The sequence below is a fragment of the Ambystoma mexicanum genome, chromosome 9 (genome assembly GCF_040938575.1).
Source record: "Ambystoma mexicanum isolate Mex_15411 chromosome 9, UKY_AmexF1_1, whole genome shotgun sequence".
In the NCBI taxonomy this organism is placed as follows: domain Eukaryota; kingdom Metazoa; phylum Chordata; class Amphibia; order Caudata; family Ambystomatidae; genus Ambystoma; species Ambystoma mexicanum.
The window spans coordinates 126,279,064-126,298,519 of record NC_090931.1 but is presented as its reverse complement, the minus strand read 5'-3'; the positions used below and the strand labels follow the sequence as shown (position 1 = coordinate 126,298,519).

Genomic DNA, 19,456 nt, shown 5'->3' with positions numbered 1-19,456 from the left:
ACCACCTCTTGGGGGCTCCCCTCCGTCCGGTCTATAACATGATGAAGTCTTCTGACGTTGTCTGAGATGCACCTGCGCGTGACATACCCTGTCTGATCAGGGTGTATAAGTTTATTAATTACCGGCCTCAGTCTATTGGTCACCCACTGCAATAAGTATAGTGCTGTCCTGGTTGAGCATCGAAAGCGGTCTGTAAGATCCGCAGTCCGTGCTCATCTTATCAGGCTTGAGGAGCGGGGTAATAATCGCTTCTCGAAGGGTCTCAGGCGGCCTCCCTTTGTAAATGCTTCATTTAAAATGCCTCACATCAGCGGGAGCAGATACGCTTTGTATGTTTTATAGAACTCGCTTTGTAGACCGTCTGCCCGTGGGGCCTTATTGGTGGGTAATGACTGGATCACTCGATCCAATTCATCTAGCGTAAGAGGAGATTCCAAGTTCTCTCTTTCTGCCTCCCCCAGTTTGTGCAAACCTATCTCGGTCAACGCTTCTAGGACGTCTATTCCCTCTTCTCCTGAGGTGTTTGCGTATAACTTTTGATAATACTCATAAAAACATTTGTTCACTCGTTCTTGACTATTCTCCATCTGTTTGTCTTCCCCTTGAATTTCCCTGATCGCTTGTCTGGGGGTCTCACTCCTACATAACGAGGCTAGTAACCTGCCCGGTTTGTCCCCTTCTGCATGTTGCCTTTCTATTTATTTTTTGTAATTCAGATTGTGTAGTCTCTCCCAATGTCCTCTGCATTCCTGCTGCAGGCGAAGTATGTCCTCCTCCTCCTCCCGGGAATTTGCTCCTTGCTGCATTCTGGCCTCTATCTTCTTTTCAGTATCCTGAAATTCCTGCATTATGCCGCCCTGTAGACCTTTTGACTTAAATATTGCTACTCCTCTTATCACCACCTTAAATGCTTCCCACAATGTGCCGGCTTATCTGCCGCTCCCTGTGTTATGTTCTAAGTATTCTCTGACTGCTACCTTCAGGTCCTCCCTAAACACCATGTCTCGTAGCGCCTCAGCTCTGAGCCTCCACGTCGGGATTCTCGATCTGGGCGGCGAACACTGCCATGCCACAATCCACAGTGCATGGTCCGAGAGGACCGCCGCCTTATAGTCTGCGCTCTTCATTTCTCTCGATAATTTGCTGGCTGCAAATATATAGTGTAATCTAGTGTGCAGATTGTGTGGGGCGGAGTAATGCAAGAATTCTCTGTGTTGTGGGTGGAGCATCCTCCACACATCTACCAATCGGATATCATTCAATAGGGTCCCTAAGACCTTCGACACAAGGGTGTGCCTAGTGACTGTCTCATCTGATCTAACTACCTTTGGGTCAAGTGTGCAATTAAAGTCGCCTCGATTATAACTGCCCCCTCCATATACGGACTGATTTTTGCATATAAATTCCTAAAATACATTGTGGTGTCATTGTTCGGGGCATATATATATTAATGACATTTACTTTTCTACTAACACTCTCAACAACACCATCCTGCCGTCCGTCTCTACATTCTGTTGTAATAGTTTAAACGGGACATGTGGTGCTAGCCATGTGATGACCCATCTGGCGTATGCTGAATACGTTGCTCCTATGGTGGTACCCTTCCATTTTCTTTTCACTACTTCCAACGTGTCTTTAGTTAGATGAGTTTCCTGTAACAATGGAGTGTCTATTTTCTGTCTCTTCAGATACAGCATGACCTTATTCCGTTTGATATAGCTATTTAACCCCCTCACATTCCAGGTAACTATCCTCAGGTGTAACGCTCACCTGGTTCCCACGGAGGCGCAGGTCTGGCTTCGAGTGCTGATGCTTCTTCAATGGTGAAGCGCAGGACTCTGAAGATGGACAGGAAGGGCCCTCTACTCTGGCTTCTCCGGCTCGTAGGAATATACCCCTGTGCGTGAAAAGGGAGTATTACCTACTGACTGAGTTATGCTCAAGCCTCCCACTCTCTTCCAACCCTCCACGATACCCTTGCACGATTCCCCGTGAAGTCTCACCTTAGGGTCTGAAAGGACGAGCTCTCCATCCTGCTTCTGACGCAGGGCCGCATTGAACCCAGTTACTTCACTGGATTGAGGTTGGATGGGAGTTCAGGTAAGCTTGATTATACTGGTAAGGTGCTGTAAAAGTTCTGTTGCAAGTTCAAAAGTTCAAGCTTTAAATAATAATTTTCATTGTTTTTTTTCAGGTGATGAATGAAGATTCCTTTGGAGACTTCTTGCAACAAAGCGCTAATGTTGATGTCTTTTCCCCTAGGGGCCGGGGTTCGGAATGCCGGAGATATGGCGCCGACCCGAAGTGAAACGTGCAGTTCCAGTAAAGATCTGGTAAGTCCTAGATGAGCGCTCAGGTAATGTTTTTGAATTTGCTCATCTAATGTCTTTGTCTTTTTCCCCATAGGGGCCGGGGTCCGGAAAATGCTTGGAAGCAGCAAGACCCGAAATGAAATGGGAATGACCCAACAGGTAAGTCTTAGAAGGAAACTGAGCTTTTCCTATTCCCTTCCTTCTCTCACCTCTTATTCTTGTCTTTTTCTCTAGGCTCTGGGAAGTGGCTGTGTATCCGGATGATCGCTGCTGAAGATGGAGGAACCCAGGAAAGGTGAGTGAAATGCAGCGCTGCAGCGATCGTAACGAAATGCTTTTAAAAATTATGTCTTTCCTTTTAGGATCGTCGGTGATGTCTCCGTGGTTCAGATTAGCTGGTAGGTCTCTTGTCTCCCTTTGCAGGTGACCCAGGATGCTGACAGGCGTGGCTGAAGTCCAGATGCAGGAGCTGACACGGTGAGCGTCCAGCTGCGAGGAGCAGAACAACGCGAAGCGTGAGTTGCTGATCGGGTGTGGTTTAAATAGCTTTGGAAGAAGTTCCAAGTGTGTATCCTTCCTCCGATCAGGTATGTATCCTTCCCCGACCACACCCGGGTGGAAAGTAGTCCCACAGGTAAAGTAGTTCCTATTCAGGCCTCAAGAGGGCCTGGATGTGGCAGCATGGTCTGCATCAGGTAAGTGCACATTAAAACACTTGAACACATGTCTAGCTTTATGAGCCTGGCGCCTAAGGTGCCAGGACAGAGGTCCAACATGAGCCTGGCGCCTATGGCGCCAGGACTGCGTCCAAAGGGCCCCAGCTTGGGCCTGCTGGCACTCCCCTGGGGGAAATGATGCCTGCCTCTGGGGTTGCTGTGTCGGACCTGGCTCATTGGAGGTAGGCATCATGACAGTACCCCCCCCCTCAAGGCCCCTCCCAAGGTTCTTCCCTCCGGGGGTTTGGGCTTGTTCAGAAAACTCCGGTGAAACTTTTGTACTAATCGAGGTGCGTGGACATGGTTACTAGGCTCCCACGATCTCTCCTGAGGTCCATATCCCTTCCAGTCAACAAGATAGAAGAGTTTCGACTTTACCACCTTGGAGTCTAAAATGTCTTTAACTTCGAACTCTAATTCCCCTTCAATTTGAACTGGATCTGGAGGCTTGGACAATCGGGTTCCTGGTCGTACTGGCTTCAAAAGTGATGCATGAAAAACTGGATGAATACGCATGTTGGACGGTAGATCCAGTTTAAAGGCCACTGGGTTGATTATAGCTTTGATGGGATAAGGTCCTATGAATCTGGGATTGAAGGTTCGGGGGCCATTGAGGGGTAAATGTTTAGTTGCTAGCCATACCTGGTCTCCTACATGGTAAGGAGGAGTTTTACTTCGGTGCAAATCAGCGTTTTCTTTATACTTTTTCTTGGCTTGCTGTAAATGAGTTGCAGCTTCTTTGAAGGCTCGGGTTATTGTGGAATGCAGATGATTTACTGCGGGCATTTCCAGGGTCAGAGGTGGATCTAGGTCAGAGGTCCGAGGATGGTGACCATACAAAGTATAAAAGGGGGTTTGTCCGGTTCCAGAATGCACTGAATTGTTGTATGCATATTCTGCGATCCAAAGGATGTCTTTCCAATTTAACTCGGATTGGTGTAACATGCACCGAAGATATTGCTCGAGAGTCTGATTGGTTCTCTCGGTTTGTCCGTCAGTCTGGGGGTGGTGGCTGGTGGATAACCGCACATCTATTTGTGCTAGTTGGCAACACTTCTTCCAAAAATGTGAGATAAATTGACTTCCACGATCCGAGACTAAAATGGAAGGGAAACCATGTATGCGAACTATATTCTCCAGGAATTCCTTGGCCAAGGTGGAAGCTGAAGGCAAACCCTTTGAAGGGATCAAGTGGGCCATTTTGGAGAATAGGTCCACAATTACAAGGATTGTGTTGTAACCAGCACAAGGAGGCAGATCTGTTATAAAGTCCATTGACAGGGTGTGCCATGGTGCCGGTGGAATATCCAAGGGTTGAAGTAGGCCGTCTGGCCTTTTCTTTTGAGCCTTGTTTTGGGCGCAAATTCCACAAGACAGTACAAAAGACTTTATGTCTTTTCTCCAAGAAGGCCACCAGAAGTGGCGTTTGATTTTTTCCTCCGTTTTAGCGATACCAGGGTGTCCTTCCATTAAAGATTCATGATGATGGGCAATAACAAGTTCTTGCAATTCTTTACTTGGCAGAAACAACCGCTCCTGGAAGTAGGGTAAGTCATTCTTAACGGTGTAATGAGGACCCTTTTGACTCCATTCCAATAAGGTTGAAGAGTCTAGAAGTTGTTTTACTTGCGTTTGGATATCCTCAATAGATTGCAATGAAGTTAAGCCTAAGATTCTTTGCTCAGGTATGATGGGCACAGGTTCTAAGCTCGAATTAGGTTCTTCCATGCCAATCCGGGATAAGGCGTCTGCTTTTCCATTCTTGCAGCCAGGGCGATAGGTAATTACAAAATCAAATTCCGCAAAGAATAGAGCCCATCGGAGTTGTCGTGAAGATTGAGCTTTGGCCGTCTTTAAATACTGTAAGTTTCTGTGGTCCGTAATTACGGTGATGGTGTGTCTTGCCCCGAGAAGGTAGTGACGCCAAGCCTTGAAAGCAGATTTGATGGCCAGTAACTCTTTATCGGTAATTGCGTAGTTGATTTCAGGAGGAGACAATTTTCTGGACCAAAAGGCCACTGGGTGTAGTTGGTTAGTTTTTGGGTCTCTTTGCGACAGGACAGCTCCCATGGCCGAACTGGAAGCATCGGTTTCCACTATGTACGGGAGATCTGGGTGCGGGTGCTTCAATACAGGTGCTGAGGTGAATTTGGTTTTCAGGTCCTGGAAGGCTTGTTCGGCCTCAAGAGTCCATTCGAAGCGTTTGTTTTTCTTTAGGAGAGCGGTGATGGGTTGGACTGTTCGGGAAATTCCGGGATGAATCTTCGATAGAAATTGGCAAAGCCGAGCATGCTCTGAACTCCCTTCACCGAACTTGGAGATGGCCATTTGAGGATGGCGTCCACCTTTCGCGAGTCCATTCGGACTCCTTGAGGTGTCAGGATGAATCCGAGAAACTCAACTTCTGTGGTATGAAAAACGCATTTTTCGAGTTTTGCAAATAGTCTGTGCTGGCGCAGTTTCTCAAGAACTGCCCTAACATGTTTTCTGTGATCAGATTCTGAAGAAGAGTACACCAGGATGTCGTCAATGTAAACAATGACACAGACATCGATAAGTTCCCGAAGAACATCATTCATAAAGTACTGAAAGGCGGCAGGTGCATTGCACAAACCGAAGGGTATCACCTGATATTCGAAGAGCCCAAATTTGGTGCGGAATGCAGTCTTCCATTCGTCGCCTTCTTTTATGCGCACCAGGTGATAAGCTCCTCGGAGATCTAACTTGGTGTACACACAAGCGTCTTTCACCTGGTCGATAAGCTCAGGGATCAAGGGCAGAGGATAACGATTCTTAATCGTTATTTGATTTAGGGCACGATAGTCTATACACGTTCTAAGGTCGCCTTCTTTTTTCGGCACGAAGAACAGAGCTGAAGAGACAGGAGACTTGGACGGGCGAATAAAACCATTGGCTAGGTACTGATCTAAATACTGACGCAAATGCAGGTTCTCAGGTTCCGTAAGAGCATAAATCCTACTACAAGGTAGTTGAGCATTGGGTACCAGAGCGATCTGGCAATCATAAGACCGATGGGGAGGCAACGTGTTAGCCTGTTCTTTCTGAAAAACGTCTTGGAATTCTTGGTATTCAGACGGTAGCTGTACAGGGGTGGAAGTTGCTGTGGCTAGACCCATAGCTGGATTTCTTGGATAACAAGTTGGTTCACAATCAGGAAAACTTATCTTCTTTGCTCGCCAGTCAATTCTGGGATTATGTGTTTCTAACCAAGGAATTCCAAGAATTACTTGAAATTGTGGGGCCTTGATCACATCAAACACGATTGCTTCCTGATGTCCATCCTGACCCACCAGTGTCACTTCAACAGTGGAATGCGTTACAGGCCCTGAGGCTATTTCGGTTCCATCTACTGTAGTAATGACATCTTGGGTTACTCTCGGGCGGAGAGGAAGCTTAATCCTGGAAGCCAATTCACGGTCTATGTAATTTCCAATAGCTCCACTGTCGATGTATGCTTTTATAGCATGCAACTGCTGAGGCTGTTTTGGGTCCACGAGCACCATTGGCATGACGAAATGCGAGGTCAAAGAGTTAGTTTTCAAGCTCGGCAAGCGGACCCCTACGCTTGCCGGGCTAGGTCGTTTCCCGAATCAGGTTTCACTAATTCGTTATCAGTAGCTCCAACCACCTTCTTAAGTGGTTTAACTGGACAATTTCGAAGAAAGTGACCGGAAGTCCCGCAATACAGACAAAGTTGCATTTGCCGCCTTCTCTCTCGTTCTTTCTGCGTTAATGGTCCTTTAACACCACCGATTTGCATAGGTTCAGATACGTCGGTACTCTTGGAGGTAGCGTGGGTTTTGATCAGTGCTCGGTTTTCATACTTGAACCGATCTGCTTTTCTATTTTGAAGTCTGTGATCAAGTTGAACCACCAAGTCTATGTAGTCTGCGCAGACATGGGGTGGATCTACTATCTGAGCTAGAACATCCTTAAGCTCTCCGCGCAGGCCTCGATGAAACAATATGATCCTTTTGTTTTCTGGCCATCCAGTTTCCACAACCAGTCTATTAAAGGTGGCAACGTAGGACAGGAGATCCTGATTACCTTGTCGTAAGGATAGCAGTTCGTTATCAAGGGCCTGTCCTTGAGAGTGTCGAGCGAACAATCTTTCCATGCTGGCCTGGAAGCCCTGAAAATTCTGGAGAATGGGATCATCCTGATTTACCAATGGAATAGACCAATCGGCAGCACTAGCACTGAGGTAAGATAGTATAAAGGCTACCTTGGTCTGGTCGTTAGGGAAGGCCCCGGGTCTGCATAGAAAGTGTAAATGACATTGGTTCATAAAGACGGCATATTTCTTGGGATCCCCCGCAAAACGTTCAGGCGGGGCCAAAGGCATGTGTCCAGGTAGATTGATTTGTACCGGGTTATTCATATCATTGATGTGGAAGTACCTCCGGAATTAGGTAAAGGAGTGTGCCCTGCCTGGGCCTGCAATAACCTTTTGGCCAGGTCATCAGTTATTTCCTTGGATAGGATCAGTTCTCTTTTGAGAGTGTTAGTCTCCTGGCGGGCTGAGTGCACTTCTGCCCGTAATTCCCCCAAAAGCTGGGCCAGCTGATCTGTCTCGGAAGTCTCCATAGCGCCCGAGTGGGAAATTGTGGGTAGTCTTCGCGTTCTGTAACGCTCACCTGGTTCCCACGGAGGCGCAGGTCTGGCTTCGAGTGCTGATGCTTCTTCAATGGTGAAGCGCAGGACTCTGAAGATGGACAGGAAGGGCCCTCTACTCTGGCTTCTCCGGCTCGTAGGAATATACCCCTGTGCGTGAAAAGGGAGTATTACCTACTGACTGAGTTATGCTCAAGCCTCCCACTCTCTTCCAACCCTCCACGATACCCTTGCACGATTCCCCGTGAAGTATCACCTTAGGGTCTGAAAGGACGAGCTCTCCATCCTGCTTCTGAGTCTGACGCAGGGGCGCGTTGAACCCAGTTACTTCACTGGATTGAGGTTGGATGGGAGTTCAGGTAAGCTTGATTATACTGGTAAGGCGCTGTAAAAGTTCTGTTGCAAGTTCAAAAGTTCAAGCTTTAAATAATAATGTTCATTGTCTTTTTTCAGGTGATGAATGAAGATTCCTTTGGAGACTTATTGCAAAAAAGCGCTAATGTTGATGTCTTTTCCCCTAGGGGCCGGGGTTCGGAATGCCGGAGATATGGCGCCGACCCGAAGTGAAACGTGCAGTTCCAGTAAAGATCTGGTAAGTCCTAGATGAGCGCTCCGGTAATGTTTTTGAATTCGCTCATCTAATGTCTTTGTCTTTTTTCCCCATAGGGGCCGGGGTCCGGAAAATGCTTGGAAGCAGCAAGACCCGAAATGAAATGGGAATGACCCAACAGGTAAGTCTTAGAAGGAAACTGAGCTTTTCCTATTCCCTTCCTTCTCTCACCTCTTATTCTTGTCTTTTTCTCTAGGCTCTGGGAAGTGGCTGTGTATCCGGATGATCGCTGTTGAAGATGGAGGAACCCAGGAAAGGTGAGTGAAATGCAGCGCTGCAGCGATCGCAACGAAATGCTTTTAAAAATGATGTCTTCCCTTTCACGATCGTCGGTGATGTCTCCGTGGTTCAGATTAGCTGGTAGGTCTCTTGTCTCCCTTTGCAGGTGACCCAGGATGCTGACAGGCGTGGCTGAAGTCCAGATGCAGGAGCTGACACGGTGAGCATCCAGCTGCGAGGAGCAGAACAACGCGAAGCGTGAGTTGCTGATCGGTGTGGTTTAAATAGCTTTGGAAGAAGTTCCAAGTGTGCATCCTTCCTCCGATCAGGTATGTATCCTTCCCCGACCACACCCGGGTGGAAAGTAGTCCCACAGGTTAAGTAGTTCCTATTCAGGCCTCAAGAGGGCCTGGATGTGGCAGCATGGTCTGCATCAGGTAAGTGCACATTAAAACACTTGAACACATGTCTAGCTTTATGAGCCTGGCGCCTAAGGCGCCAGGACAGAGGTCCAACATGACCCTGGCGCCTAAGGCGCCAGGACTGCGTCCAAAGGGCCCCAGCTTGGGCCCGCTGGCACTCCCCTGGGGGAAATGATGCCTGCCTCTGGGGTTGCTGGGTCGGACCTGGCTCCTTGGAGGTAGGCATCATGACATCAGGTCTCCCCTATCAACCATTTGCTTCTCCTCCCGACTCCTCTCCCACCTCCTTTTTTTAACAATTGGCTTGTGATTGTAGGCTCTACCCCTCCCGTAACTCCACACCACCCTTCCACCTCCCCCCGCACACACCCCAACTCCCCTTCCTGCATCTAGTTCCTTTCTCGGACCTAGCCGATTCTCAGAGCTCAGTGGGGGAATACCGCCCTAGTGGTGTCTCAACTAAGCTACCTACTGGGGTTGCTAGCGCACTCCTCCGATAACTCCCTTCTCATTTCTGACATAGGCTTTGACCATATAAAATTCACCTTAGGGCTCCCCACATTCCAAATTATAATCTAGTCCGTAGTCCATGTCAACTGAACATTTACTCCCCTTCACACAGGTAATATTACTTCTCTGCGGAATCTTCATTTATTTCTCCTCGTTTTCCGTCTGGTCCTCTGCTCCAGTGGGGCAGTTCCGTGCATCTAGCCATGCCGTCACTTCCTCAAGGGTGTCAAAAAAGTATGCTTTCCCGTTGTGTAACACTTTCAGCTTTGCTGGGTAGAGCATCATATATTTGTATCTGGCTTCGCGTACCCTCCTCTTGATAGACACGTAGCTCAAACGCTGTTGTTGAACCAGGAAGGTGCAGTCCGGGTAAGCCGTGACGGTGGCCGTTCTCCTGCACACAGTCCCTTCTCTCCGGAATTGCTCCAGGATCTTCTCTCTATCTTTATAGTTTAATATCTTTGCTATTAGTGGTCTGGGAGGATTTCCTAGGCGCGGCCGCCTGGTTTGGGCCCTGTGCGCCCTCTCTACTGTAAATCCTTGAGTGAGTACTCCACCACCTATCTCCTGCAGCAACATGTTCTCCATGTAATTAGTCGGGTCTGAGCCTTCTTCTCCTTCTGGGAGTCCTACAATGCAAATGTTATTTCTTTGTGCCCACCCTTCTGCTTCCTCGGCTCTATTTTCCAGGTTATGTACTCATTGCTGCAGGATTGCAACTTCCTTGGTGTTCGCAGCGCTGGTGTTCGTGTTAGTTTTCACATCAACTTCCAGCCCGCTTGTGAGCTCCGCAAGCTTTCTAACATCCTGCCGTAACAGATTAACGTTTATGCTAACAGCATACATTTTTTGTTCAAGCAAAGTTCTCAGGTCCGCAATGACAGTGTCTATCTTACTTTCCCACGATGTCTTTAGTTCTGCTATGGCATCTAGGATCTATTGATCATTCCGCACATGTGTTGTCTCCCCCTGTGTTCCAGTTTCTTGGGCCTCACTGCTACTCCTGTTGGCGACGATTTTTTGAACTCCTCCATCGTTGCCTGCTTTCCTTTTGGTTTGCCTCCTTTGGTTGCCATGTTCATTCTCAGGCTCCCTAGGTCCTGCTCTTTAGTGTTGGGCCTCTCAGGTATCTGGGCTGTGTGTCAGGTGTTAGGTTCAACCCGGTCTGATACTGGTCCTCAGCTTCTCCTTAGCTCTCTCCCAGTTGCTCGAACAGGGTTCTATTTGTCAGTTTTGCTATTGTCTGAATTCTTTGGTGGTCAGCTCCTCATTACTCTCCATGCATGCTCTCTTCAGGTGGCTCTCGCAAATTCCTTTATGCTCCCTAGTGGGGGCCAGTCTTGATAATCTTTAGGTACCGATTTTCCTTCCCCAATTTATACTGTGTTGCAAACGGCTACAGGGCACCCGAGTCCTGGGGGGGGGGGGTCCTCTGCCACTGGGCTGTTGTCTGTGCCCCCCAAGGGGTCTGCTTCTGGTGGGTTCAGCTGGTGGTGTCTCGGGGCGCCCCACTTTGGCCGTCACCCTTCTGTGGGGGCCACTTGTGCCTCAACACCTATGGGGGGAGATATTCTTTTCATACATTCGCCCACGGGACAGGCGTCTCATTCCTCTCACCGGGGTCACTGTGTCACTCAATTTCGTATATTGTATCTCCCCCAGTCCAGTTCAATATGTATTAACTGCATTATTCCCCCTCCTTTCTCTCAAGGCGCTTGTGTGTCCGTCCGGCAACCTTTACTGAGCCACAGCATGTAGAGTGCAGCTTTTATCCTTGGAAATCATCAGGCTCCTTGTTCTATGTTTGGGCGAGTGCCATCTTGTGTCATCCACACGCCCTGTTTTGGATGGGGTGTCTGGTCATCCAGTTCCAATTGCGGGGGAGATCCTCCTAAACTGGTGTCATGTTATGCCCCACACACCATCCGTCACTCGTGAGCTACTGTGAATCTCGTCCTTTCGTTCGGTACACTGTTTCCCACTCTTTCATGCGTGACCAGCGTCTACAGGCTGCTACGCTGTCACAGGCTTCCGACCTCTTCTCTGTGCTTTTCGTTTAACATGCCCCTCTGACACTGTTTGCCCTGACCCCTTGATCTTGTATTATGGCACGGCATCCGTGTGTACAGCGGACTCCCCTTGTAGCGTTCCAATCTAGGGGAAGTGGCTCTCCCCCAGGCCTCCGCAGACTTATTGTCTTAGTATTGGCTGAACGCCATCTTGGTTCCACCACTCATCCTGTTATGGACTGGGGTCCTTAATCCTCCGGCTCTAGCCGCAGGGCCAATCAATAGTACAGGCTTGTTTGATTTCCATTCCCTGCAGTGCCCCGTGCGCCTCCCGCCATCTGCTGTCGTCCGCTTTCATTTTACACCATTACACGGGCTACTTTGTATCTAGCACTCCCGTCCGTCACCCATGTTAGTTTCATTGCTTGGGAAGCGTCCATTAGCTGTTACAATGTATCAGAGATGTCTTCTATTCTGTGCACATCTGGCTGTGCTTGCTTATTCTTCCATTCCGCTCACCTCCTAGTTCACGGGGGCCCGTCTGCACATTTCCAGTTCGTCCGGGTTCATCCCCAGTGCCATCTTTTCATGCACTGGGGTGCCAGTCTCCCATCTTCATGCGCCTATCTACTTACGGTAGTCCCCGTTTTCCCCGATTTCCACCCTGCATGGACCCAGCACATTCCGAGGGCCGTAACTTCAGTTTCAGTTGCTGGCACTTTACATATCGACCTATTATGGCACGGATCGGAGTCGGATGGGAGCTCTCAAAGTCTGCCTCTTAGCTCATGGCCTCTTAGCCACGCCCCCCCTTATTGGCAAACTTGGCCACATTTAACCAATTAGCAGCTGAGACTGACTGGCCTGAGGTCAATAAATCCACAGTGTTTTATAAAGGACTATCTGAGGAACTGAAGGATACCCTTTCCACCGTTCCAGACGTCCCCGTGGCTTTTGGCGATTTAGTGGACCTGGCTCTTCAGATAGACATACGTAGGTCTGCAAGGAAGGGTGAAAAGAAACCTTTCCCTCAGCCTGTCTCACGGTCCGATAATCTGGTTCCTGCATCCTCTGAATCTGAACCCATGCATATCAGTGTCGTTAGGGGGCATTTGTCAACTGCTGAGAGAGAGAACTGCAGGAAAAACTATTTATATATGTATTGCGGTTTCTCTGAACATCTATTGGGTGGCTTGCCCCAAAAAACCCTCAAAAAGGCAGAGAAACGCCAGAGCCTGGCATTAGTAGGGGTCCCATTGCCAGGTTTGAGTTCTGACTCCCTTGTTTCCACCACCTTTTCATTCATTGTGGTGCCCGTGGCCTTGCATTTTTTCTGCTAAAACCGAGCAATCTAAAGCTGTCATTGATTCAGTGGCGACTAACAATTACATGGATATCAACTATGCTAAAACAAGATCCCTCTAATGGCAAAGGAAAACCCGTAACTGCAAGCGCAGTAGATGTTACAGCCCTTACCTCAGGCATGGTTACAGAAGAAACTATTCCTTTACGCATGGTCACACATTAAGGACACACTGAGGAAGTGGCATTCAATATCATTGACGCTCCTCAGTATAAAGTGATCCTGGGATTGGCGTAGCTGATCCTGCACAATCCTGTTATCGAATGGGTGAATCGACACATACAGTTTCCTTCGTCTTACTGCAACGACCATTGTTTTCAAAACCAAGAGGTAACCTGGAAATCTCCATGCATGGCTTTCATAGACCTGGCTCCTGCTGTTGGCTCTGTATCAAGCAACAACATCTCAGTACCTACGGAATACGCTTCCTTCGCGAATGTATTTGACAAGGGAATGGCAGAACAACTCCTTGCGCGCAGGCCGTACGGATGCCCCATTGAGCTTATCTCTGGAGCCAAAAAAACCTACCGGCCGGGTCTATTCCCTGACACAACAAGAGGACCTTGTCCTTAAACAGTATATCAACAAAGCCTTGCAACTGTGTTTCATCCGTCCTTCTCGTTCTTCTGCAGCGTCGCCTTTAATCTTCCTCCCCAAGAAGGAAGGGGACCTGCAACCTTATATTGATTATAGGGCCCTTAACTCCATAACAGTAAAGAACCAATATCTATTACCCTTGATCTCGGTCCTCCTGGATCAGTTGGGGTCCTCTGCAGTTTTTACTAAGTTGGATCTCCGCGGAGCCTACAATCTGGTTTGCATTCGACAAGGTGACGAATGGAAGACGGCATTTAAAACACGGTACAGCCTTTTTGAATGCCTCGTAATGCTGTTCGGGCTTTGTAATGCTCCTGCAACCTTCCAATTCTTCATGAATTATATATTTAGTGACATCCTGGATCAGTACATAATCATTTACCTAAACTACTTACTGATCTACTCTCCCTCATATCAACAACATATCATTCATGTTTCAACGGTTCTGCACAGGCTGCGCGAAAAACACTTGTACGTTCAATCAGAGAAATGTGTCTTTAACTCACAAGAAGTTGAATTTTTGGGTGATGACATAACCAACCATGGGGTACGGATGAACCGCTCCAAGGTAAAAGCCATCCTGGATTGGCCAACGCCCGCTACCACCAAAGCACTTCAATTATTCTTGGGCTTTGCCAATTTTTATCAACGTTTGATCCGTTCTTTCTCATCCGTGGTGGCTCCTCTCACGGCTTTGACCAGTACCAAGGTACCATTATACTTGGAACACCGCTGCTCAGTCGGCTTTTGCTTTCCTGAAGAAATCCTTTACCACTGCACCCATCCTTCAACATCCTGATTCCAATTTACAGTTTTTGGTGGAAGCAGACGCCTCCAGCATTGCAGTGGGGCCATCCTGTCTCAGAAGTGTCGTGACGCCAAAGAGGTGCATCCGGTGGCGTACCTTTTGCATAAATTATCACCATATGAACAGAACTATACCGTCACCGAGAGGGAGCTTCTTGCTATTCAAGACGCCATCACAGAATGGCGGCATCACCTTTTGGGAGCCAAACACCCAGTGGTGGTGTATTCGGATCATCGCAATCTACAGGCCTTCAAAACAATGAAATGTTTGATGGCACGTCAAGCCCGGTGGCATGCGTTTTTTGCGCAGTTCAGTTTCCAAATCACGTATAGGCCTGCGCGTCATATTGCTAAGGCAGACGCGTTGTCTCATATGGACTCGGGTACACCCCTGATTCGCTCAGAACATATCAATGTTCTATCGGACCATGTTGTAGTCTGCAGCTGTACTTCAAGGACGTCACTCAAAAAGGAGCTACAAGATTGGATAGCACAGTGTCCAACAACCTCGACTTGGTCAATGGACTGCCCTGTATTCAAGGAGTGTTGTTCCTTCCGACTGAAGAGATCCGTCTCAGGGCAGTGAAGTCAGGCCATGATTCTTTGGTCGCAGCACACCCTTGTCAGAAAAAGAAGCTTGAACTGCTTCGCAGGGGGTGGTGGTGGCCATCCATGACTCGCGATGTGGTGGATTACGTTAGGTCTTGCTTTGTCTGCGGCCAGTGTAAATCCACTCCTCGGAAGCCCATGGGGCGCCTGCGTCCGCTTCCATTGCCTCACAAGCCGTGGCATATGGTTTCAATGGATTTCGTCATTGAACTGCCCATAGATCACGGTTTTGATACCATTTGGTCAATAGTAGATTACTTTACCAAGATGGCCATGTTTGTGTCGTGTACCGGGATTCCCACTGCACCGGTTCTTCCTGATCTATTTATGCGGTAGGTATTCCAGTTTTTTGGTCTGCCCTCTGTCATCATCACGGACAGGGGATCGATGTTCACTTCCGACTTCTGTAGAGCACTTAGTTCTGCTTTTCTCATTGCCGCTCTCTGCCCCAACTTCCAGTGCTATGCGGACGATACCCAGCTCATTTTCAGGCTACCCTCGGCCTCCTCCTCTCCTTCCCTCATCTCTGACTGTCTGTCTGCTATCCAGGAATGGTGTGCCGCCAATGACCTTTGCCTTAATGCCAATAAGACTGAGATTCTACTTATCGGCACACCCACTCCCTCCTTCCCTGCAGCTCTCTGGCCGGCCTCCCTTGGCCCCCTTCCTGCTCCTACCTGCAAGGCGAAAAACCTCGGGGTCATCTTCGACTCCACACTCTCCTTCTCTCCTCATATATCAGACGTCTCTAAGAAGTCACACTACCAGCTGCACCTCCTCAGAGGTATTCTTCCCTTCCTCTCCTTCCCCCAGAAGCTCACTGTCTCCCGAGCCCTGGTTCTCTCAAAGCTGGACTACTGTAACAGCCTCTATCTTAATCTGCATGCCTCCACTCTCCACCCTCTGCAACTCATCCAGAACAGAACTGCGAGACTTGTCCTTGGCCTCAAGCCCAGGGACGGTATCTCTCCAGGACTGAAATCTCTACACTGGCTCCCAGTGGCTGCGAGGATTAAGTTCAAAACCCTCTGCATTGTCCACAAGGCCTTCTGGGGCCTGGGGCCCAAATACCTTCAACTCTCTCTTCCTAAATATCTTCCTTCCTGAGCCCTTCGCTCATCCGTCTCCAACTCCCTCAGGGTCAGCCGCTTCTCGAAGCAACGAGCTGGGGGTAGATCTCTCTCTGCAGCAGGGGCCTCCCTCTGGAACAGCCTTCCTGCCTCCCTGAAACTTGAGGAGAACCACCTCCGGTTCCGGAAGCACCTCAAAACCTTCTTCTTTGCTTCTGCTTTCTCTCTCCCTCTCCCCTGCTGAACAGCTTTAATTCTTCACTGAATCTGCTCTGAATCTGCAACTGGGCCACTCTCAGTGACCTCGGTCCAGGGCCCAGCCACTCTCCACTTGCACTGCCTCCCTGGCACCCCCCTGCACTGCGGGACTGTCACTGTATCCTTACAGCCCCCCCTTCCCAGCACTTGTTCTGCATCTACCTTGCACTTGCCACCAGCTGGCCTTATTTATTATTTTTTACGCTACTTACCTTGTACTGCACTTCCCCCCCGTCCCCTTCCCCTTGCACTTTTCCCTTCCCCCCACCCCTGCACTTGCGCGATCTGAATGACACCTGGCCTAGTAGGATCGTTGTCTGTCTTACCCTTGTTCCCCCCCCCGCCTCGTCGCGCCTTGAAACACTTGTGTATAGGCGCGTTACAAATGCCATATCATATCATATCATATCATTGATGACAGACTCTCTAGTTCTTATCATCCACAGACGGACGGCCAAACGGAGCATACAAACTGTACGATGGAACAATACCTCTGTTGCCTATGTTTGCATTGATATCCGTCCACTTGGCCATCTGTTTTGCCCTTGGCGGAATTCGCCTACAACAACTCCCTGCATACCTGTTTTGGCATTTCTCTGTTCTTTGCCTTGTACTGTCAGCACCCCAGGTCCATTCCTCTGAGCCCACTGTTAACCTCTAACAACCTGGCTGCCGTGACCTGTTCTCGGGATCTTATTTCGCTACAACATAAGATCAGAACACAACTGCGTCAAGCGCAGGAATGCTCCAAACGTTATACGGATGCCTGCAGTCCCCTGCTCCGATTTATCGGGTTGGCATGAAGGTGTGGTTGTCCACCAAGAAGCTAAGAATCCTGGGTAAGAAGTCCCTGAGTCCGCGGTTTGTTGATCCGTATGTTGTCTCTGGGATTGTCAATCCGGTGACTGTTTGCATGCAACTTCCGGCTCGCTGGCGGGTCCCTCCGGTATTTCATGTGTCCCTTATTAAGCTGTGTGTGTCCTCGGCTCGCTTGTCAGTCCGCCCTCTCTCAAGCTCTGTCCGTGGTTCCGATGAGTACGAAGTCAATGCGGTCCTGGACATGAGCTTGCGGTCTGGTAAACCGTTAAACTCATTGACTGGAAGGGTTATGGTCCGGAGGTCCCGACCTGGGAACCTGTGTCTTGCATCCATGCTCCTACTTTGCTTCACCGTTTTCATGCTTTTAGGAGGTGGGGGGGCCTTTGGGGGATGGTACTGTCATGCCTGTCCCTGCTCCTACGTCCGCTGATAGCTCTGTGAGTTCCAAGGAAAGGAGGCTGCTTACAGACTTGCGTCATAAGCAGCAGTTTGCCCGCAGAACGTCAGCTAGACCGTTTTATTCACACTGGAAGCTCACAGGGAGATTTCGATGGAGACGGAGGGTGTTTCTGGGACGTGGCGCTCCCTGTCACGTGAGGTGAACACCTGTATCCCCTGATCTGAATGCTTTTCAATATGTTATTTAAACATTGTGACGGCGGGCGCCTGGTGCTTCTGATTAGCATTCCAATCTTTGAAGCTCCGGCTACTCTTCTGCGTTCCGCATCGCAACATTGTTTCCATTGGAATTCCTGACCAGAATTCAGCATTTGTTGCTGTGCCTACGACATTTAGTCTGCAATCTGATAACCTGGTAATATCGACTCCGGTCTGTTTAAAGGATCTGTCTTTACATCTCCCTCTGCATTACGTCTGCTGTTTGACTTACCCGGTTTTCAGACTACGGTATTGTGAAAAGAGCTGCTTTTCCCGCTCCCACAGCATTAGCAACTGCTATTTGAATACCCTGCTTCCAGGCTACAGTATTGTGAAAAGAACCACTTTTTCCACTCCCACAGCATTAACAACTGCTGTTTGACTACCCTGCTTCCGGACTACGGTTTGTGTTAAGGAACCATGATTCTTAGCCCGCATTACGTTACCTCCTGTATTTCTGGTTTTCTGACTACTCTGCTATAAGGACTGTGCCTCGCCGATACATTGACTCCTGCTACAGCACACCTCATCCCAATCTCTTTCTATTCAGTGCGCGTGCTAACAATTCCTTCTGCAGTGCGCATTTGCTCAAAGTGCTGCATTTGGAGCCTCTATTCCAATGCTGGGTCCTGCTTTCACCTATACTACAGTGAGCTATCAGTTTTTGACCCTGAATTCATTCCATTGGCATACTTCCAAAGACACATGCACTAGACTCACAGGACGCTTTCCAGGGGACTATTCAGTGCACCAACTCAACTCTAGTGCGTCCCTCGTGACGTATGGGTACAAGCTCCTAGCTAACCTTCCCTTCCCTTACTCGTTTTGTCCCAGACTTCTTTCTGGATGATCTAGGACCTGCTGGTTCCTCATTACGGTAAGGGAACACATTATGGGTACTTGTTGCTTATGGGTTACAAGGAGGGGTGGTGGTGAAATGGTCTGATTGTACTATACATTGAGTTTGGTCCATTTTCCTTCCCAGGAGAAGACAAGGGATGGAAAAAAGTCTCCTTGAGAAGCGATCACTGCTCTCCGACTGGTCTTCCCGTGTATTGAGGATGCCTAGCCCTTTCCAGTGATTCACTCCTCTAGTTTTTGGGTGCTATCAGCTAGTAAGGTAGATCATTTGGAAGGTCTCTTTTACTTCTAAAGATTCGAAATACAGAACCGAGGGCACGTCAGTACGGACCAGGATCCTTATTACATTCCTGGTGAGTCACTAACTTCCTTAATGGTATCTTCGCGGCCAACTGTGACACACAAGTTTCAAATCTGACTCTCCCGCTACGCCACCAACAAGCCCCTCTTCTCTTATAGAGTCACATGCACCAAGGCCAACACAAATGGCACAATAACACTATACAATACATTATTATTATTAATATTATTATTACTAGGATGACTGCCCAATCAGCCCTCCAGTTTGTCACAATCTGACAAGCTTCAAGCTTTGCAGGGGCAATCATAACCATAGCGTTGAGAATCACACTTGTGAATTAACTTTATTATACTCAAATCCACATTCTTTACTGATGATCCCCAGACACCCGCAAAACAAAAGGCTGAAAGGTTTGGAATTAATCCTAACCTCTGGCATTGCTCTGGGCAACCCTCCAAACCATCGTTCTTCGCCTGCCAAGCCATTACAAAAGGGGAAAGACCAGATGGAAATCAGGCTTGGTCCCACCCCAAAAGGGGCAGTCCATCCTGAACTGCTTGGTCACATCTGTTCTGCACGAGACCACAAACATCCCCAAACATGTTTCGGCCTTGTTGGGCCTCATCAGTGAGGAGTAGCTTGGGTCTCCAGCCTCAGACACCCAGGAGCAGTTCAAGGCTG

The 19,456-nt window shown here is 48.7% G+C and overlaps 1 protein-coding gene across 1 annotated transcript in view; it reads left to right on the top strand.

Annotated features, from left to right (window-relative positions):
• The window catches only part of TEX12 (testis expressed 12), a 427,517-nt gene that overhangs the window by 126,439 nt on the left and 281,622 nt on the right, over positions 1-19,456 (top strand). The window lies entirely within an intron of this gene.